Source organism: Zonotrichia albicollis, chromosome 12 (assembly GCF_047830755.1).
Source record: "Zonotrichia albicollis isolate bZonAlb1 chromosome 12, bZonAlb1.hap1, whole genome shotgun sequence".
NCBI lineage: Eukaryota > Metazoa > Chordata > Aves > Passeriformes > Passerellidae > Zonotrichia > Zonotrichia albicollis.
Window position 1 is genome coordinate 7,764,495 of NC_133830.1, and position 19,506 is coordinate 7,784,000.

Below are 19,506 nucleotides of genomic sequence, written 5' to 3' on the forward strand. Positions count from 1 at the left end.
CTTTTAGGATGTGGTAATAGATATTTTAGAACAGTAATTTACTGACGTATGAATTAAATAAAAAGTACAGGGGTTTTCCTTTTTTTATTAAGTTCAGAAAAAGTGAAGTGCAGGGAATGAAAGTGTTTTATAAGATGAAACATTCACATCAATGTTTGAATTTTTCCATTTTGCTTAAACCTTTTTATTTTCTTATTTGCAACAGACATGTGCTGCTGCTGGCAGCGATGGCTGAACCATCCTTATCTGCCCTCTTTTGCAGCTTCACAGTGGCAAGTCTTGCAGCCCTTCCCATTTGGGCAGGGTGACCAGTTTGAGGGAACAAGCTTTTTAGCTCCATTTTGTGCTTATCACTCTGGGTCTTGATTGCTTCTGGTAGTTTGATTGCCTCCAGCTCTCTTCAACGGGACTTGCCTGTAATCACACAAAATTGAGCAAAAAGAGTTGCGTGTGAATATATTGAGGTGGCATATTGATAAACCAGTGCTGCCTTAGCAACCATTGGTGCTCAAGTGGTTTAAATTAAAAAAATAGTCATTAAACCTCCAAGTAGCCTGTGGACAACTTAAAAGCACCAGTGGAGGAAAAAGATGTTGAATGAATTCATGACTTATTTGGTGCTACTCGAGAACTTGTCAGTGTTAGAGATCTCACCCAGTGTGACAGTGCCCTGGAGGACTTGGCACACCCTGGAACAAGGTGACACATGGCCTCCTCCTTTGTGGCCATGCTTACTGCCTGAAGAATGTCTCTTTATGTGATGAGGTATTGAAAATACCACCACGGAATGGCTTAGGTCGCAAAGGACTTGAAAGATCAGATTGTTCCAGCAGCCCTGCCATGGGCAGGGGCACCTTTCACTGGACCTGGTTGTTCAGTGCCCCATCCAATCTTGCAGAGCATCCAACTCTGAGCAGCTTTTTCCAGCACCTCAGCACCCTCACAGGAGAGAGGTACTTGGACAGGCTGCCCCAGGAAGGATCCTATGATAAGAGTTGCATGTTCCCCAGGGGCTTGAAAAAATATATTTATTAACTGATTGGGAGAGGAGAAATATAAAGCAGAGATGTATTTCACAATATTTTTTGTTTTGGATTTTTTTCTGTGGATTTTAAAAATGTTTTCTGGATTTAAAGACATTTTGCTTACCACTTAAGAGATGATGGATGATGTGCTTGCATTGAGGAACAGTATACCTTTAATGTAATGGGAATTAATTTATAATAAAGCTTTTTTCCTACCACAGGAGAATTCTTAGCCTTCAACAAACTTGTTCTTAAATGCTGACTTTTTTATAGTACAATTTATGTTAAGTTGTTTAAATGAGGGTTGAACATAACATTTTTGGTTTTTAATACATGCCGTGGTTTAACCCCAGCTTGTGTCTCAGTACCACATAGCCCCTTACTCACACTCCCCCTTCATTCCCCAGTGGGAAGGAGAATCAACTGGTGACAAAAAAAAAAAAACCTCCCGGGTTAAGAATGGTTTAATAATGGAAACAAAAAAAACCCCCATAATAATAGTGATTATGATAATAACAGTGGCAATAATAATAGTAGTAATAATTGTGATGAAAAGGAGACAGTGGGGTCTAAAAATGGAAAGGAGCAAGTGATGCTCAGTACAATTGTTGAGCACCCACTGGTGCCCAGCCTGTCCCTGAGCAACCACTGGCAGCTCAGTCTATACCAAGATGAAGTAGATTGGGTTTTTTCCTCAAAGGTAGAAGAGTTTGCTTGTGTGTCAAGTTTATTGAGGAAGTGATAATAGATTAAAATGTGTGCTTGGGCATTTGATGTTTAGAATTTCTAAAGCTGTATGTCATCTAAACCAGCTATGTTCAGGACTCAATTATTGGCATTTTAGATTCTCTTAGACTCTGTTATACCGTTATGCTCTGTTTTAGAGTTGCCTACATTTATTGATTTGGGACATATGCCAGTCCCTAATTGTTTCTTTCAAGTAGCATTTGTTGAGAGTCCTGAATCCATTATACAAATTCAGATTGTACAGTCCTTTGCCATATTATTACGAACTCCCTGAGCAATTTTAGGAACTGTGGACTTGATCAGTCCTAGTCTTTGTCTTGCCAAATTCTGTCTTTGATACCTAAAGCATCTTGAAACTACTTGTCTGTTGCTAGTTGCTGTATTTTTTTTTCCACGTGTTAGTCTGTGTAGTTATATTGTGGATATCAGTCAATATCTCTGCCAGGTGGAAGCATTGTGTGTGTCGCTTTACCTCTGAATCCTCTTGTGTACCATTTTCTCTCTGCAGTCAAGCAGCTCCTCAATCTTTTGGACAGATTTATGCAGCTCTTCTCTCTGGAGGAAATTTCAGTTATGCTTTTTGCTGGTTGCTTGTTTTTACATCACTGTTCCCCAAGCCCCCAAAATTAAAAAAGTGCTTATCCCCCAGTCCGTCAGTCTTCTTTCATTGCAGCTCAGAATTTCCTGTTTTGATTCTCCTTTCATTCCATTATTTGCAAATAGTTAGGGAGGAGAAAGTAGTCTTATTTCATATATATATGCACACACATACACATTATAAATGTATATGGTTTGTTAGAAGAAAGAAAGGATGTCTTCCTATTAGCAATACTGTTAGTGGAAGGTTTTTGGGGTGATGGTTCATTCCTCTCCCCCCTCATTATAATTCTGATAAATTGTTTTCCTGAAAGGTTTGAAATTGAATGCAGGGAAGTTTCTTTTTTGATTAAGTTCAACCTGCATTTTGGAATACATTTCTCTTATTGAATGTGACAGACACCTATTTGAAAATTAAGATTATTTCTAGTCTTTAAAATAGTCCTGGAGCTGCAAATATCACAGTAGTGCTGAAGAATAAAGGAAAGCTTGGGTTGAAAGAAGTTGATTTAAGTTCAGCAAATAGGAGTTCAGTTCTTGACTCTTGCTCCTTCCTGACCTCATTCCTGACAGTGGTGAAATAATTTTGGTTATGACCAGTATTTTGAGGCTTATCTTCATTATTCCTACAGACTTAAAATGTAAAACAGAATGTAGATGTGGAGGTAGGTTATTTAGAAAAATTTTACCTTTCATTCTTTGCTTCCACCTGAGAGAGATGATGATAACTTGGTTCCTTTATCTCAATTTATGTTATGTTCATCAAACAGGGGAACTGGTCTCTTGCACCAGCAGCACCATCCCAGTAGGACATTCTGAGAGTTCCAGAACTCACAGATGGCTGTAGGGGTTTCATTCATGAAAGGGCACCAGGCTGTGTTGAAGAGTCTTCAAGGTCTTGAAAATTGCAAGTGAAAAGCACTTTTCTTGGTGCATTTGTACAGAGATATAGTAAGAGTTTCTATTGTGTCAGCAGATTTCTTAGCTAGGCTGATATTTAGCATACCTCTAAAAAAAGCAATGTAGTACAGTTTTGGTGGATATAGATTCTTTATGCAAAATGTCCGTGCCACTGTAGTCTCTGCATTAAAATTCCAAGGAGGAATATTTTCTTTTAGCTTTCCAGTAGGAAAATTAAAACAACAGAATACGAAGTGGCAATAAGAATTCAACTTCCCAGATAGAAAAACTATGAGAAGAGTTTTTGTAAGTGTTTGGTTGTCTTAAATGCCTTGTCAAGCGGCTGGCCAGAATTGGATTTCAGTCCAAGTTAATGGCAGAACTGATAATAAGAGCTGTCAGCAAGGAGCAATAGGAGTAACTCTGATTTCTTGGCATGTCAAGAATTCCAGGAAGTACTGTGTTTCCCTGAGACAGAGTGACTCCTGCAATTGTGTGGGAATGTATTCAGTGTCTTCAGAAGACAAATAACTTCCAATCAAAATTAACCTGGATGATGCATAAAAACCTGGGGACTGAAATAGCAGCTGTTTGTGCTGCCTGGAAGGGCACAATTTCAGTCATGTCCTTGCCCACCAACCTGGGCTGCTCTGTTTCAAAAGATGCCTTCACAGCCACTTTCTTTTTACAACAGAGTGAAGGTGTCCTTTGCTTGTTGACACCTATGGGATCATTTATTTTTCAATGTAGAAATTATTAGAGAAGAGGTAGGCACTTAATAGTTGAAGAGATTTAAAACATGAAGGCTTTTAGCAACAGAATAAGTGGTAGTCTTATTTATGGTGCTGCAGAAGAGTTTTGTTTTGTCCTATGTTGACTGTTTCTTAGGAAAGCTGTAGCTCAATATATAGTGCTGTCTAGGTCATTTGTGCAAACATTAGAAGTGCTGTTGGATAATACTCAAGCCTTTTGGTGATAAGGCTGAAAACATTTTAGAGGATTTCAACATGGGAACCTGTCTAATGGTTTCAGGTAATAGAATCATTGTAGTACTTCCAGGAATTGTGTATTGGTAGAATTATTAGGAAATACACATTCAGTTAATCTAGTTTAAAAGTCTAAAATCCCATAGATGTCACAAGGAACTGAAGGTTACAAAGGTTTTCATTTGGAGGGTGAATAGGACAGGGCTCTGCTGAACTACTGAGGATGTAGATTCCCTCCTCCCTTAACTGTTACCTACAATGGACAGTTAAACAAGTTGTGACTGTGCAGCTTTGCTGCCTGATTCATTGTGCGTTTAATTTGATTCACTGAAGGTGACCTTTTTGTATTTCAGTACACTGATACAAACTTTGCTGGCTCTGATAACCCAGGCTTGCATTGGGCCTTCCTGTGGCAGAAAGAGCATGATAATTGTACCCACATGCTAATGTTTGGAATGTTTATTTAATTGATTTGACACAATTTCAATTTCCTCATCAGAGTTGCTCACTTGTAGGGGATTGGCTAAAAATGTATCTCAGCCATGTCCTTACCCATTATGTGCAAGCTACCTTAAGTGGCAGCTGCACAGTGCAGAAAATGTTTTGGACTCTTCTTTGTTGAGAGTTGGGGCCTCTGATCTAGAGAGGAATTACTTTGTGTACACACACACTCTGATACCTTTGAAGATACAAATCATAATTCCACCATTTCTTTGGTGATAATAGGTATTGTATTGTAAGATGACTTTTTTGGTTTTTTTCCTGAGTACTTTTTTTGGAGGGGGATGGTGGTTGTAGGTGGTTGTAGTTGTTTTGCCACTCAGGTATCTTTCAGAAGACCTGGGAATTGATCCCTGCAGAAGCTTTCCCAAGGGATGGAAATTAAATAATTGCTTAGATAAGGAGGACAAGGCTTCACTTTGGTCTTTTGCCCACCTCTCATACTTAAAGATGTAAAAAAAAAATTAATGCCTGATAAGCCTCTCACTAGGACAGATCATCTCTGGTCTAGTTCTGGATTTTCTTTGTCCTTCCTGGAAGTCACAGGTCTTAAGTCAGTTTTCTAGGAAAGTCTTAATCAGTAAAGCTCCAAGTTCCTTTTCCTCAGTATAAAATTCCAAGAGTAAATCTAGGCATTTACTATGAAACACAGATTTTTACTCTGCCTCTTTCTTGTTTCTTAAAACATGTCTTAGAGTAGCAGTATTTTTTTCTCTTTTCAGCTCCAGTTTAATGCTAGGATTCAATATAAATTGACATATTTCAATTTTCCAAAAGAAGTTTGACTCTAATTTGATGTTTAGACATAGGTTGAATCTTTGCATATTAAGTATTCTAGAAGGGGATCTGATTTTCACAGCAATAAATTTCACCAACTTCTGTTTGTACAGCATCAGAAAACATCTGGTGTTATCAAAACCCAGACAAATGAACTTGCTTTAGAAAAGACTGTGGTTTTCTGCTTGTAATGGCTTCAGCTGTTTATTTTGCCCCTAAATAAAAAACCAAATTTGTGTGCATGGAGTAATATCAAGACCCTTGCATTAATAGATTTTGATATTATCTAAAGCCTGGGGAGCTCTTTTTGCTTACACAATGGTTTGTAATGTAGCTTTTTTGGCTTATGAAAAAGTGCAGTGTAAAAGCTGTTTTCTTTTAACTTGTAGAGAATTCTGTGTGTTTTTGTAGCTCTGATACTTCAGTTTTTCTTGTAAAATTTACCCAAGGAGCAGAGTAGTTTAGTGCATAAAAGTTTTTGAAAATGTAATGGATTTTAGAAAGCTGCTGTGCATGTTTGCACCTGTGCGATCCACCTGTAGGAAGGAGAAGTCCATTCTCTTGACATTTTGTTCACGCTTCCATGTGCAACAGATCTATAGTATTAACTCTTCATTAATATATACTGTCTCTAGGTGAACTCACCTTTGTTAATCTGGCTGCTACCTCTATTTAACTTTTTCAGTATGTAGTAATATTTAAAGGAGCAGGGAATAGAACATTATCTCATTTCAGGGACTATTCATGATGTGTGCCTGATCCTCAGTGTATAGAGGATAACTGATTCTTTTTTTCCTTCCTATGAAGTTTGAGGATTATAGTGCAAATTCAGACTAAAAGCAGGATAGTTGTCAATAGGGTTTAATCTTCTTGAAATCCACCTAAAATACAGTGACTGTAATTCCACCTGAATGGAAATGACCCTAAGGCACAGAAGTGAAAGATATCAAGTCTGGAGCTACACACCTCCTGCAGAATGGCAGTCTTCATGGTAGTTCTTTCCAACAGTCGTTGCAGCTTTTCAGAGCAGCAGTGACTTCGGTGTTATGGACATTTCTCAAGCCAACTGATATCCCAGTTGTTGGCTTTTCTTCTCAGCTTTCAGGAGTCCTGAACTTGACCAGGACTTGGGGTGCTCTGAGCTGGAGCATTGTCTCCTTGTGGGAGATCAGACTAATGTTTTCACTTGTCCATTGACACCTTTTCAGGTGCATTATTTGCATCATGCCACACAGGTGAAACCGCCAAAGATGCTTGTTGCCGTTGTTTGGCTGCTTTTGCAATTTTAGGGATTCCTCAACAGATTAAAACTGACAATAGTCCTGCTTACACTTCTAAATGACTTTGCTCCTTTCTCACCCTATGGGGAATCTCTCATATCACTGGCATCCCTCAGTCCTCCACAGAACAAGCAATTATTGAATGTGCTCATTCAACTCTTAAGTGTCTTTTAGCTCAACAGAAAGGGGGAATGCAGGGATGTATGCCAATGGAACAGCTACATAAAGCACTGTGTGTTTTCAGCTTTTTAAATTGCTATGCTGATAGCAAAGCTCCCCCTATAATAAAACACTTTTCTACTTCTAAAGAAATGTTATTAGACTTAGGGCAAAAAGCATGAGTCCTTGTAAAAGACCCAGAAAGTGGGAAAATCATAGGCCCATTTCCCCTCATTACATGGGGAATGGGTTGTGCTTGTGTTTCCACAGATACTGGTCCTCATTGGGTTCCAGTCAAGAACATCAGGACCTTCATCGAACAACCAGCTGATCCAAATACAGAAAAGGATTCATGTCTTTGAAGAGGTGGTTTGGGTTTCCTAGAGACGTCATAGTCATAAAAGACAAGTCTTCTGTCCTCGGGGAGCCGGTGGATCGTATGTCCAGAGGTGGTCGGTACTGTGCTCCCTTTCCGTTTGATGACCTTTTTCTTGCTCTAGACTGGCAACACCCAGATCCCAGCCAGTTCATAACATCTTTTGAACGTGAACTTTCTGCAGGTCTGTTAATTTCTTTTCCCTGCTTGACCTGTCACACAGGGCATCATCAAGCATGGACTTTGTGTGAGTGTCAAAGGTGTGGGTGCCTTTGGTATTGTGCATCTCACAGAAGAAGAGCTGACTGTCAGCATTGTGACCCTTTAAGGAGCAGTCGGAATAATATACAGATTAAACAGCTTGTGTGTGGGCATCAATATGGTTTGTGTGAACATCAGGAGTTATCAAGTGAGCAATGGCTTGCTGTTGTTAATGAGTTTTGTAGTGTTAGTTCTAACTCCTCCCACAGCAGCAATGTGGAGTCCTCTATTGCCATTGCCTCAAGCTAGTGTTTGACTTACACTAGCAAAGGATTTTCTAGTATTAGTATTCTAGTATTTCTTCCTGTTACTTTTACTTGGCCTGTTAATCAGCCAAAAACAAACATATGGGTAACTTTAGCCAATTTAAAAGGCCAAGGTACTTTATGCTTGGCTACAGCCTCTCCTGAAAACCCATCTACTACTTGTCTTGTTGGTTTATCTTTAGATACATCCCCTTTCAGCTCATGCTCTTCATTTTGAGAATTATGCTGATACATGGAACCAATGGGTCCTGGATCTCCCTTGTGCAGCCCTTGAAACTCAGGAATTAGAACTTCTAGGATCTGTGAAAATGGACCTTGTGTTGAATTTAATTATTCTGGGACCAGCCAATCTATACCATGGGGTGTTTCTCCAAGCCAGCTCATATTCAAGACTGCAAGTGCATGGTGTAATTACACTTCCACCAACATCTCTCACTCGACTAATGTTCCATTATCATTACCAGCAGGAGTGTTTATTTCTGGAGACAGCTCTGGCCGCTATTCCATCACATATTGAGGGAGGCCCCTGCAGTTTAGGGTGACTCTCGCTGTTGACACCCAACACATCCATGATTTTACAACATAAATTTCTGTGGAGAGGGAAGCGCAGTATTCATGTGTTTAGCCCTGACTGTGATAACCTCAACTTTTGGTCACTACAACAGTGTTGGGCTGTCTCCTTTTTGCTCCAGGAGTAGCGTCTGGGAAGACACGGATTGTTAAACCAGCTAGACTGCTGGTTAGCTCAACAAACTAATGCTGCTTCACTTGCTTTAACAGAATTGTTAACCAATATTGATCTGATTCAACATGGTTTACTGCAGAATTGAGCCACTCTTGGGTTTTTGCTTTTAGCACATGGACATGTATTTGAAGATTTTGATATCAACCTTTCAGATCACTCACAGTCTATTCCTGTGCATATTAAAGCTTTAAAAGATAATGTAACCAAATTAAAAACAGTAGATAGAGCTGATTGGCTTAACAATCGTTTTGGAGACTGGGGGATCACTGGATGGGTCCAAAATTTAATTAAGATGGGAATGTGTGTATTAGGGAGGCTATTAATTATAGTGATACCTGCCTCGCTTGATTCAATGTATTCAGAGATTGATTAATAAATGAATAAAACAAATAAGGATTGTAGAACAAAAAGGGGGAAATGTAGGAGATCAGACAGCTACAGAAGTTAAGTTGGGTAGCACCACAGACCTCCTGTCCTGGTACAGTGGAAGCCATGGGAGAGATAAACTCAAGGCAAGAACAAGAAGTGAAGACATCACATCTGATTGCTCTGGTGCAAGAGGATATTAAGAAGGACTTGATAACTGAAAAGATTATGTTGCTAAGGGAAGAGGGGCAGGGGGTTCTGAGTTGAAAATTTTGTGCGGAAGTAACAGAACTCTAAATTCTGGTGATTAGTGTAATAAATGGGCTTTGCTTGCATACAGCATGGTTTGTCTGTCTCAATTGCTGCATCTCCTGACTCATGGGTTGGCCATGGGCTCCCCTTTGTGTTATGACGGGAGAAAATCCTGATACAAGGCGCAGGTTCCATGGTTCCAGGAAAATACTCATGCTTCCTTCTCCAGCTCTGAGTGTAAATAGCTTTGCGAGGGCAACCTTGCTCACTCCTTCCAGCCCTGGTGCTCTAAGTCACACTCTTGTTTTCTGTTTTCTCAGGATTAAACTCATAATTGCTTCTTGGCCTTTTAAAGTTTTTTCCTTCTGGCACCTCCACCAAGCTGGGGTGAGGTCATGAGGGTTAAATCAGTGGAATGCCCCAGGCTTTGCAAAAACATTTCTACTACTTCAAGGTTGATTATTTCCCAAAAGTAGCTTCTAACAGAGACCTTTTAGGAGCCATCCAGTGACTTGGTAAACAACTTCTGCTGTTTCAGCTCCATGAATGTTTATTAAAAAGCTTAAGTGCTTATATAATTTAGCCGAAGAAAGGTGATTTAGAATATTAAAATAAAAATAATTATTGCAAATTTCACAAACTATTTTCAGATTCCAGTTAGTAACTTTTTGTGATGAATATCTGCACAATTGAAACAAAGCAGCTGCTGTCTGCAGAGAAGTGAACATTTGGACAATTTGTCTACTTTTGGAAAAACCACAGTACCTTTTATGAAGATATATGGAAAAATAAAGGAAGGGTGTAATTTTAGAAGAAAATCCAAATGGTAATTTTCGTTACTTTCATATTTTAAAATTGGTAATAAGATATTCCATAGTACGTCTTGCTTTGTGAAGAGAAAGATGGAAAATTTTATTAGATACAACTTATGCTAAAAGCATTTTATTCAAGAAGGTGTTAATGGTTGTTATTGAGCACTTAGACTAACAATCCTTACCTATTGTTAGTGCTAAATTACATTTCATTTTGACAGTTGACCACTGTGTCACTTTTCCAGAGACTATTTTCTTCTTGCAGTGAATGTGACATAAGGAGAATCGTTTATCTATGAATATTGTTTCTTGTAGGTTTTTTGTTCTTACCAAGATGCTTTAACAGGCTTCAAGATTTCTGGGAAGAGTGGTTTTTTTTTTGTTCTGAGTTTTTTTCCGTGCAAAAGTTGTAAAGTGTTGAAAGCATAGATTTTCCTTGATTAATGTAGCCTTTGAGATTCTCAGCTTCTTGGCAACCTGTCCCTGAAGATTCCTTTTTTTTTTTTTTCTTCCCCTCACCTTCTTCCTCTTCCCTCCAAGATGCAGAGAAGTAAAAGGGTATCTACCTGCTAGGGAAAAATATGCTTGAGCATAGCAAGAGGAATTAGTCTTATTCCTAGCTTTAAAGCTGAAGTTGTTCCTGAAGTTGTACAGACATAAGGCATAGTGGATCTGTGAAATCAATGTGACATAACAGAAACTTGATTTAGTGTAGCAACAGTTAAGCCTCTGATTATGCACTCCCGTTTCTGAATTGTTGTCTGTAGGATTTTGCAATTAGAAAGCCTTTAAAAGAACCGGACTCCAGTGATTCAAAACCATGCTGGTTTGCTTTAGATTATGAAGAAAAACCAGTTATATGTTGTCTTTGCATTCAGAATAACATGAATGTCAGAAAGTAGTGAACACAAGGTGCATAGTCTTTTCTAATTGTCTTGAGTTTCTAAAAGATGCTTCAGGTTGGGGTTTCCCCTTTCTGTGCTTGACTGTGGAAATGCCTGTTGTTAAGTGGTGGTGAGTATGTGAAAGTATTTGCAAGAAAAGTTACTGTCTGTGTAGGCTTAACCAATGACCATTAGAATAAGCAGTGCAACTGCAGAGGAAAAAGCCACAGCTCTCAGGTTTTTGATGTTCAGTTTGTCATGCCTTTTTTCTCATTGGCTCAAAATCTTCCTTTTTTTTGTTCTGAACATTTTAGGAAATAGGCTACATAGCAATGACTCTTGATGCTGAACATGGGGATTCTTAACTGCAGCTGTCCCTGCAGTACAGCTCACCAATGACATAAATAAATGACACTTCTCTTGTCTGTGAGAAGCTTACAAAGCTGCTTGCTCTCTCTGACAATTGATGAAGAATTGGTTGAGACTTAAAGAACCTTAAGACAACATTTATTCATAACATTTTCTCACTTTATTTTTGTATTTCTTATCTGAGAGCTTCCTTGCATTAATACATGAATTTTGAGGTATAAATACCTCTACTTAATGAAGAGCATTGCACATAGATATTTTCTATATGTAACTGTGTGTGAGGGAACTACAGTTTGGGTTTAGTATAACTAACTCTAAAATTCAGAGGCTATTATTTATCATAGTCATGACTGACAGTCCTTGAAAAAATGTATATATATCTATTAATAGCTGGGGTCATTGTGCTAAAACATGTCTTTTTTTTCCACTTGTGCTGAAGCCAGATTAGTTTTATTCAAGTATCCTCAGGTACTCAGTATCCAGTTCCTGATAGAGCCTTCTGAGGTGAAGACCCTCATTTGGGACAGGACATTTTGTGTGTTTTGTTTACACAAATGTGTATTTAGTTCACTTTAAGGTGTATGATAAAAATTCCTCAACTTTTCTTTGTTTGTAAGGTTCCAGCATATACAGCTACTTCTACAAGAACCTAAAAGGGTGTGAAAAACTGTATTTGCAACTTCTGAAAACTAGTAGAAGAATATGAAAAGTACTAGGCTTTAGAGCAGGTTATGTCTTTTACTTGTATCTCAAGGTATTGCAGCTGTTAACAATCAAACAAGTTTTTTACCAAACAGTTCTAGGAAATCAAAAGGTATTGCCAGATTTGGTATGTAAAATAGCAGCTCTGAAACAATGATTTGAATCACTGCCTTTCCTAGGCTTTGTAAATGATTGTTGTGGCTGATCAATAGGTTTTCTCTTAGCAGAGAATGTGGTGAACCCTCCTCTCTTGGTCCCATTCCAGTGTTGGATGATAAGAACATAACTAATTCATCATCTCTCTACAGTTTGCCAGTAATCTGTTATTAATGCTTGTATTCAAGTAAATAAAACTAAACCTGACAGATGTAAAAACTGTTGCATTCACATCCTTATGATGCAGTGAGGTGTAAAAAATTGGCTAGGAACTGAAAAGTATAGCTTTTCACGAAACCTAATGACAGTGTCTAACTTCCTGATGAAAACACATTTTTGTGAATGTCAGTGCACAGAGAATTGTTTAGACAGACTGCAATGATGATTGCTAAAGAAATATTGAAAGCAATAAAATATAGGATAACAACTTTCCATTGGTTTTGTTATAATTCAAATACGTTATCACTTGTGTAGTATCATTTCATATGAAGAGTCACATAGAGTGTGACAGCTGATCCTTGAGAAGGATGTCATGGGGAAAAAGGCTTTCTTCTAATATCTTGAAGACTTAATATGGATGTTGTCATGTGTTTTGTGTCTAAAACCCAATATTATGGAAATTTGAGACAGAAGACGCTTTGAATTAAACTTTTTTTTCTTGTGGATGTTGTTTGAGGCTCCCACTAAGTTTCATTAGTAATTAAAATATCCTCCTCTGAAGAGAATTGATTTGGGGTGTAATCTTACTCAGTGGAAATACTTTGTTGAAGGGAGCATCTCGTTGCATTGTTTTTGCCTCTGCAAATCAAGCCAACCAAAGGAGGCTGCTCTCTAATGGTATCCAGTACAAAAGGTTACATTTCTGAAAGGTGATTGTTTCCTTATGATTGTTTATGTATTGCATTTATGCTGAGCTACTGCTTATCTAATAATTGCAATACTTATTGGTATAATGACTTTTTTAGAAAGGACAAGTTTTTATCCTCTTAAAATAATGGGTCACTATGTACATGAGTTAGTAAAACCCTTTGAGTTCCCTTGACACTGGAAATAAATTGCAAATCTTTGATCTCATTCATCTAAATTATACCTCTGCTAGGAAATCTCAATTAGAGGTTAGCAGGGTGCAGGCAGTAGAGCTGCACTGCTTTAGGTTCTTACAACAGAAGGAAGCCTTGAGGGGGGCTGTGTGTGTGCTCTGCCCAATCCCTGCACTCCTGAAGCCAGGAATGCAGCAGGGCTGTGCAGAGCTGTCTGCTGCATTGGGCATTTGGAGACAAGGCCACGTCCTCTAAAGGAGCTCACGGATTTGGCTGTTCTGGGGTAACTCTTGGTCCCCCATTATCTGCTGCCTTGACAAGAGGTGCATGTCCTGTTATTGATGTCAGTATCTCCATGAGGAGTCAGGGGCATTCTCACTCAAAACCAGAAAGCAGAACTCCAGGTTCAAATGATTGCTCAGAGCGGAAACGATCTGCCCTGAATTTACAATGTTTATAATAATGTGTTCACTAGCTGTTTGCAAAATCTTCACAAATCTCAAGTCTTTGCTGCCTTAGCTCCACACACCCTGTCCTTTCTGAATGAGTTAGGTTGTCTTTAAAGCAAATGAAAATATCACATTGTTAATTTGTCTGTTTTACTATGGAAAATAAATTATTTACATGATCAGCAAAAAATACTTTAAGATACAGCTTTGACACTATTTTTCTTTTTTATTTTCAAACCTTAATTCAGTGTTGCTTTTTAAAACCTTAATTCAGTGTTGATTTATGGTATCATGGGAGGGAAACAAAAATGAACTTTGAAAGAATTGAATTTTATTTTCTCTTAAGAGGTTAAAATAATGTACCTGTAGATTGTTTTGTTGTAACAGTATTTATCAGAGTAGAGTCAATTTAAGCTTTTGTTCTGTTACATCTGCAGAGAGACAGATGGCTGAAAAGAATATAAAGAATGCAGTATTTTTTCTAGTTCTTTCTGTTTTCAGTGAAAGTGCTCACTGGGTCCCTTGGCTGCCTGAATACAGATGCAGAAAACAGGAAGAGATAGTGCAAGAAAAAGAATTTGTATATGAAATTTGATCCAGTGAAATACAGAAAACCTCCCCATATTCTCCACTCCTTCCAAACCAAATTACTGAGAGCTAAGTAACAACAAAATCCTAAAAATTCATATCTTAACTGAGTTTTTACATTGGTCATGTTGTGTGCTCTTGGACAAACTGGGCTGACTTTTTTTTAGATGTTAAACTTTTATAAGTGACCACGCACAATACTTTGTTCTGTCACTTTGAATTTCTGTTCATATCTCCAGTTCAGTGAACCTTTTCCAGTGGTATCAAACATGACTCAGTATTGGGAAATGCTATCAGAATATTAAATTCGAGGTGCTTTATTTCATTTTCAAGTTTCATTTATTGATAGGACACATCCCTCTAATATGCATAATTAATGAAACCCCTTAAGCCCAGTCCATCTGAGTGCTGCTGGCTATTCAGCTAGTAGCAGAGGGATCATCATAAATACCAAGCCCTTTTTTTGCTCCACTGTTTAAAAACAAAAGCTTTTCTCTCTCTCAAATGATATATTTGGTATATATTTGTTGAAAAAAGCCCCAACAAACCACAAGAAACTGTCTGCTGGTGGTAAGGTCAGAGGTGATTGCTGTCACACAAGGGAGGAGCTTGACTACTTCTTCAGGGAGATACAAGAAGAGCTGGCTTATTGAATTGACAGATTTTGCCTCTAAAAGGCAGTGAAGGAGACTTGCTGAGACTTCAGGATCAAAGAAAATGTTTTTAAACATAGACATGGTGGAAGAGTAGATAGCCAGGTGATGGGAAGCTGTAGAAAATCAAAGAGGGATACCTGGAAACAAGAGATGATGAGGAATGTGAAGGAAGTTTTAGACTGAAGGATGTATTGGAATCTACAGAAGAAATACATTTGATATAGAAGATATGGTAAAATATGGAGTGCAGGGATGATGAGTTACTAATTCTAATAAGCAGCTTGCACTTACATTCATCACTGCATTTCAATTATTGAAAAATCAAAACTTTATTTAAGGAAAAGAAATGTTCAGAAATAGCCCTTCATATAGTTAATAGCCTGTCTGGTCAGTGAGCTGCCAAATATATGCTGAGCTTAGTATTCCCACTGTGATTTCCTTTTCCGTAATGGAAAGAGCAGGAATGGCTTTCATAAAGACTATTTGTCATCTTTTAAAGAATGTATTGGATTTTTTATTTTTTTTCATTCTAAAAACATGGCCTTTGGCATTCACAACATGCATTTTTCATAAATGCAATTCCTTGGCAGAGTGAACTATTCTTACGTTTGTAAGAAGTACGATTGTATCAGGAAAAAAACTTTAAGCAGTTGAATGCAGGATACTATAGAGTTTTTATAATGCAGAAAAAGTGTTTCCTAGAAAAAAAAATCAGATTGTTTTAAGGTTTTACTGAAAATATTTTACTTCAAAAGCTTAAATTATATTTGATCTGTTAAAATTTTGTGCTTTTTCCTACATTCCTGCTTAAACTATGATTAGAATGTTAGTTCAAAGATACAATTCCTAATGAAGCCTGCTCACATAATTGCTGGAAAATTATGTTGGAATTGTTGGAAAATTGTTGCAAAAATTGTTTCCATAACTCTGGTAATCTACTAAAGATGAAATGAATTAGACTAGAACCACAATTCTTTTTCTCTTTCCCTTTCCCTCAAAAAAAACCCCAAACCCAAACAACCAACCCCAAGCTTGTCCTGTTGCTTAAAGGTATTACCTATAGATAAACCTTTTGGTGTTAGAATAAGAATTGTGAGATTTCAGTTTAGCAGAAAATAGTGCTGACCCTCTCTCCTGTTGGCCTTGGTACAATTCTTACCATTTGATGTGAAAGGAAGGAATCTGAAAAATGAACAAGAACTGCCAGCAGTATGAGAAAGTAGTATATTTTAAATTACTCTATTAAAGCTTTTTAGCTCACTAGCTTGGATAGTGATAGATAGCTTAGATATCTTAGATATTGAAAAATTGCCCACTTTCTGTTACCATAGTTGAAAAATTGTAAATCTGTTTGCTTTCTCAAAAATCTCCATTGCCTTCTAAAAATCACATTTGCAACAGTTTTTAAATGGCATTCTTAAATTCCCAACTGTTATCAGCAGCAGTAGGACTTTAGTGGCTATTGACTACTGAAACTGTATTTGACTTCAGTATTAAATGTTCTGTTTTACAAGGACATTTATGGAGTAAAAAGAATTCTCTGCCTCCTTCCCTCCCCATAATTAATAATTTTGTCATGGGCCCTCTCTGTGCCTCTTCTGTAACTATGACTCACCTTAATACCAGGGTTTGACATTAGAAGCCTCTCCAGAGAGGAAGAAAATCATTCAGAAATGAGCTGTATAAAGGTTATTAAAGCAACACTTAAGATTCTAGTCCTGCACATTTTCCTTTGCCCCTAATTACATGCCAAGAAGAGCAATGTAGAATTTTCAGTATATACATATGCTGAATGTACCTTTATCAGTGGAAAAGTACCTACAGGGAACTGAAAGCTTACTCCCAGCAGTCACATATATTGCTTATAAACATTTGGAATGCTGTTTTTTTCAAGAATGGGGAGAAGATCTTGGGGGTCGAGTGTCCCAAAATTACACATTGAAGTACATATGTAATAGGATTCTTTTCTTACCCCTTGTTGCCTGGGTCAGGTTTTTAGCTAATGTTGTTTTATTGACTACACTGTTACTCTTTCTATAAGTAAAGGCAAATTGCACAAGAAAGTTTCGAACATTGAGTAGATGCTGTGTAAATACATCCCTGCTGCAATATTCCCATGTGTCACCTCCCAGAAAGCTCCAGGTCTAACCTGAATATCAATAGCTACAATACATGGAACAGTGTATTATTTTTCTGAATAACTTTGAAATGTAGGCAAAAACCCCTTTACGTTAAGTTTTTCTGTTTCTAAAGCTTCTAAAATCCATGTAGACTGGGAACAAGTTAATTTTTAACCACCAGAGCGTAGCATGCTCAGTTCCATTGCTAGTACAGGTAGCACACGGGGCAGCTGCAGAGCAGTGATAATTTGCAGTGTGGCTGTTCCAGCTTGCAGTGAGTGACCCTGGCGAGGTGTAGTCCTTTCAATTAGCAGGATGAGGCAGTGAATTCCCCTGCCATTATGTTCTTGTTGCCAGGATCTGCTGCTGATTTAGAAAATATTGCATAGGTTGGCCGTTAAAGTCTAATTCCTTCAATAACAATTTAACACAAACTTCCTTTCCTAATTTTTAAAACTGTCAGAGTCTTTTTCTAACCAATTTTTTCAACCTTGTGTCAAATTAATGATTTAAGACTGTAAAAGGTCTCTAGATCTTTATTTTTTTTGTTGGCTTTTTCAGTGAAGTTTGCCTAATACTGGATGAAATTATTTTGCCCTCATGAGGGGTAAAGAGGTAATTCAGCTTAGCTGAGCAAAGGTGCAATTTTTGATATTTAGTGCTTACTAAAAAAACTTCAAGTAATTGAAGCATTTCTAAAAGCTTTAGAATTCTCAAACTGTTTAGGCTGCTTCTGCTAATTAATAATAATAAGGCAGCACCACAAAGGCATGTTTTAGCCAAAATGAGAATTTCCTAAATTGACAGAACTTTTGATAGAGTTTTTTCAAGAAACAGAAAAGGCAGTGCTAGAAAAAAAGTTGTGAATTATGAAAATCTGGAAATTCTATTTTATCCATAGGCATGTTTTGTAAAATAGCATTTAAGTTAGCTTGTTTCTCAGTTCTTCAAATTCAGATATTTTTTGACAGTAAAAAATTGGAATGCTGAGCTTGAAATCACTGATCTGGTTACTAAGTCAAAACAAGAGACAGATATTGTAGAATTATGCTGGGTGTGTATGTAATCTATTTTTTTTGTCTTGTTCATGGTTCAGTTTTCAGCTAAATACCCACTATAAAAGGTAGTTAGACTGGGCATGAACAATTATCGGGGGTCATGTCTTTAATGGTTGTTTTTCCACTTTAGCATCTATGAATACAAATTTTGTTTTCTTGACAAAATATACAGTTTTTCTTATTTTAAAGCTTTCCCTCTTTTTTTATTTCAAGGATGCATCCCCATTTGTTTTGGTTTTCTAAGCACATAATAGTCCTAATTTGTAAATCAAATAATTCTGTTTATTTTGAAACACTTTCCCCAAGTGTAGTTCTGATGTTCTGGCCCTTGTCTCATTATTGATGTTCAGGGCAATGGGAATGGGGCAGCATTTCTGCTGCTCCTTGGCTCTTAAAATTCATGTCATTTACTTACAAATTAACTTTCATGGTGCACAAGCAGTGAGGGCATCTGTTGAAAAACTTCTTGTTGTTATTTTTAGATATTATTCATTTCAATATGTGTTGCTTTTAATATTCTACTTCTTGGTCAGATGATGAGGAAACAGCTACACTGTAGCGTTGTCACTGTTGATACCTGCGGAGTGTTTATACTCAATTAAAATATGCAAAATTGAGAAATAAGTTTTGATTAAAAACTCATTTTACTTAGCTGATGTGAAGTTTGATAAAGGTTTTGAATCTCTGAACTAGCATTCATGTTATTGCACCAGCATCTGTGCTGTGTTCCAGATTTCTTTCTGATATTGCCTTCAAAATGAGTATCATGTCTCCTTATAGTTCTCTGTTGGATATTTTCTGGTTTGCCAGAAGGTGTTTAATTACAAACTAAGCTTATGGAAGTATTTGATTCAAACTGAAAAATGTTTTTCTGATTTTTGGATCTAATCCTTTGTGATGTTTTTACTTATTTAGATTGTAATATGTCTATTTTAGTAATTTAAAAACCTTTAGGTACTTTACATTTACTTTCAGGGTTGTCTATTAAATTTTTCATGTGATGCAGTCTGAATTCCTCACTGTTACTGGTGTGGCTTCTCCCTTGCTTACACGCAGGTTGTGTGCACATATTTGTATTTTTATACTTGTGAGTATTTCCCTATGTACCTGACTCTGTCTTCTATCTTGAAAAATAGTTTGGGAACATGCAGTTATCAGTATGTACAAAAAAATTTTAATAATTCAATAATGCTCACTGCTGCTACTTTGCCAGAATCTGTTTTCTGTTGTAAAATGAATAAGCAGATTTAATTAGGGGAGTTAGAAGGAGTATTACTTGAGAAAAAGAAGTATTCTGGTGCATAATTGGTGCTAATTCAGGTATTTTAGGTACAAATTTTGACCAAATGATTCCTGCCTCGACACCTGGAGGATGCACTGTGTATTGAGGGGAGGAACTGTAGGGTCACTGTTAATATGCAGCTGGCCAGGGGA

General features: G+C 37.4%; 1 protein-coding gene across 3 annotated transcripts in view; it reads left to right on the forward strand.

The window, feature by feature from the left end:
* The window catches only part of FHIT (fragile histidine triad diadenosine triphosphatase), a 512,539-nt gene that overhangs the window by 35,859 nt on the left and 457,174 nt on the right, over window positions 1-19,506 (forward strand). The window contains exon 3 of one of the 3 annotated variants that reach the window (XM_074550483.1): window positions 7,243-7,424. The exons of the other annotated variants lie outside the window; for them this stretch is intronic. The gene's annotated coding sequence lies outside the window, so the exon portion shown is untranslated. The remainder of the gene's footprint in view (window positions 1-7,242; window positions 7,425-19,506) is intronic. 3 annotated transcript variants of the gene reach the window in all.